Source organism: Camellia sinensis, chromosome 11, assembly GCF_055761805.1.
Source record: "Camellia sinensis isolate YWXY chromosome 11, ASM5576180v1, whole genome shotgun sequence".
NCBI classification, from domain to species: domain Eukaryota; kingdom Viridiplantae; phylum Streptophyta; class Magnoliopsida; order Ericales; family Theaceae; genus Camellia; species Camellia sinensis.
In genome coordinates, this window is record NC_138971.1 from 52,734,175 (window position 1) to 52,746,404 (window position 12,230).

Below are 12,230 nucleotides of genomic sequence, written 5' to 3' on the forward strand. Positions count from 1 at the left end.
AAGGCCCAACACACGCACCCAACCCATCCCTAAGGTACATCCAACTCTGATACTATGACAGTCTTGAGTAGAATTCAACCCCAAAAGCAAGCTCGTGAAGTGAAGGTACCCTCATGCTTATACACTACACATCCTCTTTGCACCCAAACCATGTAGGACTTCACTTCACATCCTCCTCACGAGTCATGCCTAGCGTGTAGGACCTAAGACACACCCTACCTATCTATGAGGTAGGTCCAACTCTAATACCATGCGACACAATATTGGGTACAACTCAACCCCAAAAGCTAACTTGTGAAGTGAGGATGCCCTCAAATTTATACATTACACATTCCCCTTTCATCCAGGTGATGTGGGACTTCGTTTCACAGTCTTGTTCCCTATAATGTCCTTACCTTGATTTATTGAAAAGTGTTGAGTAGGCATGTTAGCTTGTATTGTATTTGGGTCCTGTGCCCACATCCATGATTCTTAACTTTAAATTCAAGGAGACAACCAAAAGCACTCTTCACCCATCCCCTCTCTATTATAGAGCTGCTACTCCCTCCCTCATTTTTCCATTATAGGTGATTGAATTGCACAATTTTTTCATTCTCTTTCACCTTGAGATCTAGACACCTTGTCTTCTACCCTTTAATGCCCTTCAACCATCTTTTCAATATTCCCAAACAAAGTCAACTGCATCCCTGAAACCCTCAAACAGAACTTCAAGGAATTTGTTGAAGACCTTAAAACTTTTCAATGTAAATAATGCATTTGTCTATAGTCTTTGTCCATACTACCTAACAAGAACTCTGAAGATTCAACTGTACTGTGCATAGCTACTGGTCAGCAGCATAAATCCAACGGCCACGCCCGTGGACTTGAGCATCCCTTTGCCTATATCCTTGAAGGACCTTTTTTCCCATAAACTGCATGCATTTGTATCTCCTCAACATCAAGTGGTTGTTTGGCATGTGCTAAAATAGCACATGCTATTTTAGCACATTATCCTATTTAGGTCACAATCATCTTATTTAAGTCACATCACCTCTCTACCACATCACTTCAAACCCAACCCATATTTCACGTTTTTTGTAAAAAGTCAAAAAGTATACTAATCTAATACTTTCCAAACGACTCCCAAGTCTGCCAATCGGTTACTAAAGCGAACACCTCGTCCCTTGAATTCAACAAAACTAAGTCTACTGACTCCACACTTGACACTCCCCTATCATTTCACCTCCGCTCTATTCTATCTCCATGTAAATCACTACACAAAGAGGAAAAATATCGATGCTACCCTCAACTATTGTTGCTCATTTTACCACTTACACAACACGTAGTAACAAGGTGTAATCACATAGAATACTATTTTGGAGTGGTAAAAGCAAATAAATAGAGTTCAAATAGATTGTCTAACATGTGATTGTCTAAGAAGAACAGACACTCCTAAGAAAGTAAGGTGTAGTGTCCGACACCATATCAGACTCGCCAGATACTTCTCAACACTTAGACACATGTTACAAGTTTGACTAAAATAACTAAGAATCCAATGTTAAAATAAAAATAAAAATAAAATGTAAAGTTATATCTATTCTCCTCCTTTAGAATTAAAAAATTATTATCTTGGACTTAAATATTCATATATACGACACATAATAATTAAATTTAAGGTAAATTACGCTGAGCTCCCTTGAGGTTTGGAGAAAATTTAAAATACAAAAAATAAAAAAAAGTCTCACAAGTTTTGGCATAATCACACTAGGCTCCCTACAGTTTTAATTCATATAACAATATGTCCCATTTTCATCAGAAATTTGTTAGTTGTATGAATGAAAAAATAATATTATCATCTCTATTATATTAAAATGTATATTTTACTTTGGGTATCTTTGTATTTTCATATCATCTGTATCAGTTTTGATCTTTTTAACCTTACTAAAAGGGAAGTCAATGTAATTATGTCAAAATTGTGGGGCTTACTGTACTTTCTTCAAATCTCAATGGAGGTTAGTGTAATTTACCCTTAAAATTATAAATTTTGCACGAGTGCTCTACATGTCTCCTACATTTTTTTTTTTAAAATTCATGTCGGTGTGTCCATGTGTCATGTGTCATACTTTTAAGGCGCTTGTTTAAGCCACAAAAGAATTTCCAAGACATACCCATACAATAAGCCACTTTTAAGTCACATGACACATTTATTAGATAAGGCCGAACATCTTATGGATGTTAGTCAAGAAACAAATAGTGCAAAAGTTAACATGATTCAGTGAGTTCGAACCATTAGATTCACTTAGAAAATATGAGAAAGAAGAACTCCGAAAATATGAGGAAGAAGGAATATATTTCTGTTATATTCAAAACTTCTTATTTTACAAGACCAAATGACACTCCTTATATAGGAGATATTACAAACATCATTATAACCCATTATATGCCACTTACATATTATATATTACCACTATCTACCACTATCATATTATATACATGCCACTATCTACCACCAACACCACTATCATATTCTATACATGCCACTATCTACCACCAACACCACTATCATATTCTATACATGTCACTATCTACCACCAACACCACTATCATATGCCACTATCTTATTATATGCATTAACACAAATTTCCAGCACTCCCCCTCAAGCTGGTTTGAAGATATCTTCCATAGCCAACTTGCTAGTCAGCTTATCAAATTGCTTCTTGTGTAGTCCCTTCGTTAGCACATCAGCTAATTGTTCACCTGTTGGAAGGTAGGTCATACAGATTATGCCAGCATTGATTTTCTCCTTGATGAAATGTTTATCCACTTCTATATGTTTTGTGCGATCATGTAGAACTGGATTATGAGCTATAGATATAGCTGCTTTGTTGTCACAATAGACCTTCATAGGTGTCGGGTGAGAAAGCTTTAATTCTTCAAGAATTCTTTTAATCCACATTACTTCACAGATTCCATGGGCAACAGCTCTGAACTCTGCTACTGCACTACTTCTAGCTACCACATTCTGTTTTTTACTCCGCCATGTAACTAGGTTCCCACCTACAAAGGAGCAGTATCCGGATGTTGATCTCCTGTCTGTAACACTTCCTGCCCAGTCTGCATCTGTGTATACTTCAACTTGAAGATGTCCATGTTTCTTGAACAGTAAGCCTCTCCCTGGAGTTCCTTTCAAATATCTTAAGATCTTATAAACGGCCTCAAAGTGCTCTGCCCCTGGTGAGTGCATGAACTGACTTACCATGCTGACTGCAAAGGCAATATCAGGCCACGTATGAGACAAGTAAATCAATTTCCCGACAAGTCGCTGATATTGTTCCCTCTCTTTGACTTCTTCAGCCTTAGCAGCTTGTAACTTCAAGTTAGGCTCGATCGGAGTCTCCACCATCTTACAACCAAGCATACCTGTTTCTCCAAGGAGATCAAGAACATATTTTCTCTGATTAACGAATATACCTTCCTTGGATCTTGCAAATTCCATTCCGAAGAAATACTTGAGGGCTCCCAGATCCTTAATGTGAAATTCTTTTGCGAGTTTCTCTTTGAGGGCTGCTAACTCTGCTTCATCATTACCAGTTAAAATGATGTCATCAACATAAACAATCAAAATTGCAATTTTACTGTTTTTTGAATGTTTATAAAATATTGTGTGATCTGCTTGACTCTGCGAGAAGCCACAACTGATAACTGCCTTCCCAAAGCGTTCAAACCATGCTCTTGGTGATTGTTTGAGTCCGTATAATGACTTGTTCAATCTGCATACTCTGTCGCTTCCAAGTCTCTGCTCAAATCCCGGCGGTAGGCTCATGAACACCTCCTCTTCAAGATCACCATTGAGAAATGCATTTTTAATGTCAAGTTGATGTAGAGGCCAATCTGAATTTACTGCAAGAGATAACAGTACTCTGATGGAATTTATTTTAGCAACAGGAGCAAACGTCTCTTGATAGTCGATCCCATAAGTTTGAGTGAAGCCTTTAGCCACCAGTCTCGCCTTGTATCTCTCAACGCTTCCATCTGCATTACATTTTATCGTAAACACCCATTTACACCCAACTGTTTTCTTGTCTTTGGGTAGATCAACTATCTCCCAAGTACCACTTCTCCTTAAAGCATTCATCTCCTCCATGACTGCTAATTTCCAATTCGGATCATCCAATGCTTCCTGTATATTCCTTGGAACAAACAAGTGTGAAATCCTAGATGTGAAAGCTCTATGGTTTTTAGACAGTCTTTGATAGGAGAGGTAATTTGCAATAGGATGTTTAATGCAATTTCGGACACCTTTCCTAATTGCTATAGGAACATCAAGGTCGGAAATAGAAGGAATAGGATTACCTAAAATTTCGATGCCAGAACTCGGGTGGACATTCGGGTCATTAGGATGGACATTCGGGTCATTATTCCTCAGATGAAATCGCTTCCTAGTATAAACCTGAAGCTCAGGATTTAGATCATGTTGTAGTACTTCTCCCCCTAAACAAGAATCTTCTTGACTAGGCACCATAGAACTTGGTTCTCCTAAGTGATCATTATCAGACAGATGTGGTTTTTGTGTAGTATAAATGACATTGGGGAGCGGGATAGAAATATCCCAAAAACGGTCTTCTACTCCACTTGTCTCCCCCTGAAGAGAAGTGTTGGGGAAATAGGATTTTGTTTCCACAAATGACACATCCATACTCACATGAAATTTCTTGGTTTGAGGATCGAAACACTTATACCCCTTTTTGTTTGAGGAATAACCCAAAAAAACACATTTTATAGCACGGGGGTCAAGTTTTGAACGAAATTGACTAGGAACATGAACATAGGCAGTACATCCAAAAACTTTGGCGAGTAAATCAGAAAACAACCTCGTGTCAGGAAAAAAAGTTTTGAGACAATCGAAAGGTGTTTTGTATGTTAACACCTTTGTAGGCATCCTGTTTATCAAATAAGAGGCTGTTAAAATTGCTTCACCCCATAAATATTTAGGAACATGCATGTAAAACATTATAGCACGTGCTACTTCAAGTAGATGTTTATTTTTTCGTTCTGCAATGCCATTTTGTTGAGGGGTATCCCGACATGTAGATTGATGAAAAATTCCCTTTTTTTCCAAAAACTCACCCAACTGCTCATTGAAATATTCTGTTCCATTATCAGAATGTAAAATACCAATTTTGGTTTGAAATTGGTTTTCAATCATATTGTAAAAATTTGTGAATAAATTTTTCACGTCAGATTTTTTATTCATCAAATAAATCCAACATAAGCGGGTATGGTCATCAATAAATGTAACAAACCATCTTTTACCAGAAAGAGTAGTGATTTTAGAAGGGCCCCAAACATCACTATGAATCAAATAAAAAGGTTTGGAAGCCTGGTAAGGTTTTGGCAAATAAGTAGAGCAATAAAATTTTGCAAAAATGCAACTTTCACAATGAAAAGAAGAACAATCAATCCCTTTAAATAATTCTGAAAATAAATGTTTCAGATAAAGAAAACTAGGATGTCCTAGCCTATAGTGCCATAGCATTATTTTTTCTCGAACAGAGATTGAACTAGTACTATTAAAGCTCTGAGCTTTTTTATTACTAACAGGTACTTCATCAAAGTAGTAAAGACCTTCAAGCATCCTAGCACGCCCAATCATCATCCCCGAGTTCTGATCCTGAAATTCACAATGGGATTCAAAAAATGTAACACGACAATTAGAATCCTTAGATAGTTTACTGACAGACAAAAGGTTACAGGCTAAGTTGGGGACGTGAAGAACAGCATTGAGATTAATTTTCTCAGTTAGTTTAATAAATCCTTTTCCTGCAATAGGTGAAAAACTACCATCGGCTATTCTGATTTTGTCATGACCAGAACAAGGGAAATAGGTACTAAATAAATGGGAAAAACTAGTCATGTGATCGGAGGCACCGGAATCTATGATCCACGGAGAGAAATTTAGGCAAGAGAAGGCTTTAGGATTTCTACCTGTTTGTGCCAACAAAACACTAGGAGTACCGGATGAGGAGTTGGATTTTATCAGCTTTAAGAGTTGATCAATCTGCTCTTTGTTGAAGGGACCTGAATCGGCTTCATTAGCGGTAGGAAAGCCACGATTCTTCTCTCCTTGTTTGCTGCTTTTCCAGTTGACAGGTTTGCCATGGATCTTCCAACACGTTTCGCGTGTATGGCGAGGCTTGTTGCAAAAATCACACCAGACCCGTGGCTTATCATCAAACCTGCGCTGGTAATTTGTAGCCTTGTTGGCCGCAGCATCGCTAATTAAAGCAGAAATTTCAATTGATTCACCAGTACCTTTTTTCTTAAGCATGACGCTCCTTCGGCTCTCTTCCCTTCTGACTTCGGCAAATACTTCGCCAATGGATGGGAGAGGAGGTCTGCCAATAATTCTTCCTCGCACTTCATCGAACTCAATGTTGAGGCCGGCAAGAAACTTGTAAATACGGCTGTCTTCCACAGTTTTCTTGTGGTGGTTGCAGTCGTCAACCGATTTCCATTCGTATGTGTTGAAGATGTCAAGATCCTGCCACAACCTTTTCAACGAATTGAAATATTTGGTGACGGAATCATCTCCTTGACGAATCTCTCCCAACTTCAAAGTTAATTCGAGAACTTGAGATTGATTTCCTAGGTCAGAATACATCTGACTAACATTATCCCACAATTCTTGTGCAGTAGGATAGCACATGTAATTAGAGCTTATATCCTCCTCCATGGAATTGACCAACCATGTCATAACCATGGAATTTTCAGCGTCCCAACTGTCGAACAACGGATCATTAACAGCAGGAGCCTTCTTGTCACCAGTGATGTAACCGATCTTTCCTTGCCCACGGATATACATCCGGACAGATTGTGACCAGCGGAGAAAATTATCACCATTTAGGCGGATGGTGGTGATTTGGACAGAGTGAGAGTTTGACGTTTTCACCGGAATGGCAGCGGCAGAGGTTGAAGTGGTTTCGGACGTGACTTCCGACATGGCTATGACGGTTTTAGGGCTGCTGTGTTTTTTGTAGCTCTGATACCAACTTAGAAAATATGAGAAAGAAGAACTCCGAAAATATGAGGAAGAAGGAATATATTTCTGTTATATTCAAAACTTCTTATTTTACAAGACCAAATGACACTCCTTATATAGGAGATATTACAAACATCATTATAACCCATTATATGCCACTTACATATTATATATTACCACTATCTACCACTATCATATTATATACATGCCACTATCTACCACCAACACCACTATCATATTCTATACATGCCACTATCTACCACCAACACCACTATCATATTCTATACATGTCACTATCTACCACCAACACCACTATCATATGCCACTATCTTATTATATGCATTAACACAAATTTCCAGCAGATTCCATTCTCAAACAAAATCAAATGGCTAAAATAATTGATCATGCTAAATCTTTGCACGTAACATCTCTAACATTGGACAGCTAGACAGTGAGACTCGAGGTTAAATAAAAAAATGTGACATAAAAGTGGCTGATCATATGTAAGCACATACTTCATGACTGCAAAAAAAGTTACAACCAAGTGAGAACTTCATCTAAGAAGCATAGACACTTCTAAGAAGGTGTTGTGTCTGTGACATCAAGACATGTCAGATACTTGTCCAGATGTGTACTATTATTTTTTTTAAAATTTAGACCCGAACAGGCTTCTGTCACTTGAGGCAGAATGAAAGAAAACATTGTATACTTTATACATTTTTATGTAAATACATTTGATACAACCATGAGAGCCATTGATCACAAGTGAACATCACAGAAATTCATAGAAGTGTCGAGGTGAGCTGAGAAGCAAAACACTTCTAAGGTGTCATGCCCAATGTGGGATACAAGCAATCCTGTTGACGTGTGTACAGCTAGGGATTAGTTGACCTTTTTAGTTATTTATAGTAGCTGTTAATTATATTAGTTGTATTTGTGAGAATATGTGTTCTCCTCGGATTAGGAATAAGTGTCCTATGTCTATTAGACTTCTATATATCTTAGTAATGTATTCATGTAGGGTTAGGAATTAGTGGTACTCTATATAAATGATGTATGTATTCTTTGTTCAAATTAATTCAAGACTAATGTACAGTTTTATTCAGAAAACTTACATGGTATCAGAGCTTGGTTCGAAACCCTAATATGAAGGATTCGAAACCCTAGCAACCATCTCTGTTCGTTTTCGTCTGGTTCGAAATCAACCCATCCATCGTGATTCGTCTGTCCATCGCGATCCATCTGGGTTCAGGTCAAGACCCATCGTCACAACCTGCTGGTTGTCTGTTTCTGCCTCTTTCGTGCCTTCTTGCAGAGTCGAAACCCTAACAGTCGTAGCCTCTCTGTTCAGTCGCAGCCTCTCTGTTCAGTCGCAACCCATCGGCTGTAAATCGCGATCAATTATCGCCCTTGCATCATCGTATCTCTCTCAGTCCTCATCGGCTTCATCTTGGTTCATCATTGCGACTCTCTCTCGCGACTCTGGTTCTCATCTCTCTATCTCTGTCTCGGTGATTTGTTATCAATAGTATTAAAACCCTTATTCCTCTTTGACCCATTAATCTTTAGTTTATTACAATAATGGACCCTAAAATTCAAGCCATTAAATGTAAACTCAATGGTGGCAATTATGCCTATTGGGCCAGTGTTATGAAGAATTTTCTTCTTGGTCAAAAAAAATGGAGCTATGTTTCTGGTTCTGCTCCTCGTCCATCGGACCCAAAGGTAGAAGGATTTTTGTCTTCCTGTGACACTTGGGATTGTGATAATGCCCAAGTTCTTACCTGGTTTCATAACTCTGTGGATGACCGTATTGGAATGATGTTTTTCAAGTACAGTACTGCCAAGGAAGTGTGGGATTATTTACTCGGTGTTTATCAGCAGTCCAATTTTGCCAAGCGGTATGAGCTGGAAACAACTATTCAGGGTGCTCGTCAGCGGGATCAAACTATTCAGGACTTTTATATTGAGATGACAGGTCTCTGGGATCAGTTGGCTCTTATGGAACCACCTAGTCTCAAGATACTAGACGCTTATATTGAGTTTCGGAAACAGGGTCGTTTAGTCCAGTTCTTAACAACTCTCTCCCCTCAGTATGAGGCTATTCGAGGTGGCATCCTTCACCGATCTCCTCTTCCCTCTGTGGATGCTATTGTTCGTGAACTCCTCTCCGAGGAAACCCGTCTTAAGACGGCCAGTCAGACTTTGCCTCCTTCTGTGTTCTTGGCTCCTGCCAAGCCGCCCTTGTTGTCGACCCCTCCTTCTCATCAACTTCAGGCCACTGCGAAACCCAAGAGAGGACCATTAGGGCTAGATGAGTGTGCTTTCTGCCATCAAGGGGGTCATTGGAAGAACAATTGTCCTAAAAAGGGACGTCAGCCTGCTCCGTCTTCTCAGACACAGTTCCGCGGTACTACTTCGAGTACTTTCCGACCTCCTGCTGCTTACACTGCATCTACTCCGGCTCCCGATCCTGACTTGGCTTCCCTGAGTGCTCAGGTTGCACAACTTCAGCATATCTTGTCCACCTCTCAATCATCCCCATCTGCCTCCGCTCTTACCTCTCTTCATTCAAGTTTGCTTGGGTCCTCTTCAGGTATCCCTTCTTTTGTTTGGATTTTTGATTCTGGTGCCTCACATCATATGACTCCTCACATTTCCTTACTTCAAAATAGTATTCCCCCACCCGTTCTTATTACTATTAATACTGCTAATGGATCTGGTATGTCTGTTTTATCTGTTGGGTCTGTCTTACCCTCTGCCATGTCTGCTGTTACTATTCCTTCTGTCTTTTATGTTCCTCAGTTATCTGTCAGTTTGTTATCTATCAGTCAACTTGATGCGTCTGGTTTTGATGTTATCTTTTCCTCTTCTGTCTGTTGTGTGTAGGATCCGGTGTCCAAGAAGCAGATTGGGATCGGCCGTAGAATTGGAGATCTTTATGTGGTTGAAAGCTTGCATCTTCTCCAGCTGCACTTTCCTCGTTTCAATTAGATTCTCAGTCGAGTCAGTTTTACTTATGGCATTCTCGTCTTGGTCATTTGTCTGTTGACCGCTTACGGTCTTTAGCTCAGTTAGGATTGTTGGGTAAAGTTTCTCCTAGTCAAATTGATGAATGTCGGGGGTGTAAACTTGCTAAAATGTCAGCTTTACCTTTTAATAAAAGTACGTCTATTTCTGTTTCTCCTTTCTCTCTTGTGCATACTGATGTCTGGGGACCCTCTCCTGTTCTTACTAAAGGGGGTTCAGTATATTATGTGTCTTTTGTAGATGACCGCACCCGTTACACGTGGGTTTATCTTATGACTCATAAGTCTGACTTCTACCAAATATATCGTACTTTCTAGTCTATGGTCACTACACAGTTTGGATCTACTATTAAATTGTTGCGGTCTGACTTGGGTGGGGAATACTTTAAAACTGAATTCTGTGAATATTTGGCCAACTTGGGTACCATTCACCAAACTTCTTGTACTGATACACCTGCCCAAAATGGCCGAGCTGAGCGTAAACACCGTCATCTTCTTGAGACAACTAGATCTCTTCTTCTCTCTGCCTCCGTTCCAGCTCCGTTTTGGGGTGAGGCAATTCTTACTGCTGCTTTTCTTCTCAATCGTATGCCTACCCCCCTTCTTTCGGGTCGGTCTCCTTATGAGGCTCTCTTTTCTCAACCTCCTAATTACTCCCTCCTTCGTGTATTTGGGTCTGCGTGTTTTGTCCTTTTACCCCGTAAAGATAGGACTAAACTTAGTGCCTGATCTGTCCTATGTGTTTTTTTGGGATATAGTCTCACTCAGAAAGGTTATCGCTGTTATGACCCTGTTTCTCGTCGCCTTTATGTCTCCCGCCATGTTGCCTTTCTCGAACGTCTATCTTACTTTCAGCTTCCTCCTCTCACCGCCCCAATTTCCAAAGAGGATTTGGTTCATATTGATCCATTTCCTTCTGAGGTCCCATCTGATGAGTACATCTCCACAGTTCCTCTTGAGCTTATTCCATCTTCTCCTTCTGCTTCACCTCTGACTACTTCTCCTCCTTCGCCTTCTCCTTCTCCTTCTCTTTCTTCTTCTCCTCCGTTGTTAGTTTATTCTCGTCGCAAGGCTCCTCCTCTACTAGTTGTCTCTACCCCTGCTGCTGATCCTCCTGCTTCTGACGACTCTGATCCTGCTGCACACCGATAGCCTCCTCGAGCGCGTCATCCTCCAAAAAGGTTGGGTTGGTCTAATACTTGTTTTTCTGCTTCCTATCGTACCTTTTTGTCTGCTATTCACTCTTTTGCAGAACCTCAGTCTTACAAGGAGGCCTGTCAGGATCCTCATTGGGTTCAAGCTATGGAGGATGAGTTGTTTGCTCTACAGAAAACGAGTACTTGGGAGTTGGTTCCTTTACCTGTTGGTAAGAATCTAGTTGGTTGCAAATGGGTATACAAAGTCAAGACTCATTCTGATGGTTCTCTTGAGCGCTACAAAGCTCGTCTAGTGGCCAAAGGTTTCTCCCAAGAGTATGGTATTGATTATGAGGAGACATTTGCTCCTGTTGCCAAGATGACTACTGTCCGTACTTTGATTTCTGTCGCTGCTGTTCGTTCTTGGCCCCTTTATCAGATGGATGTTAAGAATGCTTTTCTTAATGGCACTCTCACTGAGGAGGTTTACATGCGTCCTCCCCCTGGTCTTCACCATTCCTCTGGCCAAGTCTGTCGTCTTCGGCGTGCTCTATATGGTCTGAAGCAGTCTCCTCGTGCTTGGTATGATCTCTTTCAGACTACTGTTACCGAGCTTGGGTTTCATCCTTCTGCTTCCGACTCTGCTTTATTTCTAAGACATACCTCGGCTGGTTTTGTTGCTCGCTTACTATATGTAGATGATATGATCATCACTGGCTCTGACTCTTTTGCTATCTTTGAGGTCAAGCAGCATCTCTTTCGCACCTTCGAAATGAAGGATCTGGGACTATTGCGGTATTTTCTTGGCATTGAGGTGGCTTCTTCTCCCAAGGGTTACTTTCTGTCCCAGGCTAAGTATGCTAACGAGGTTATCCATCGTGCCAGACTTACTGACACTAAGCTGTCTGATACCCCCATTGAACTTAATGTAAAGCTCAACACTACTGATGGGGTTCCTCTAGATGATCCTACGTTGTATCGCGAGCTTGTGGGTTGCTTAGTCTATCTGACAGTTACTCGCCCTGATCTTGCCTATGTTGTCCATGT

General features: G+C 40.2%; 1 protein-coding gene across 7 annotated transcripts in view; it reads right to left on the reverse strand.

Moving 5' to 3' along the window:
- The window catches only part of CPSF73-II (cleavage and polyadenylation specificity factor 73 kDa subunit-II), a 72,993-nt gene that overhangs the window by 1,667 nt on the left and 59,096 nt on the right, over positions 1-12,230 (reverse strand). The gene's annotated exons all lie outside the window — the stretch shown is intronic.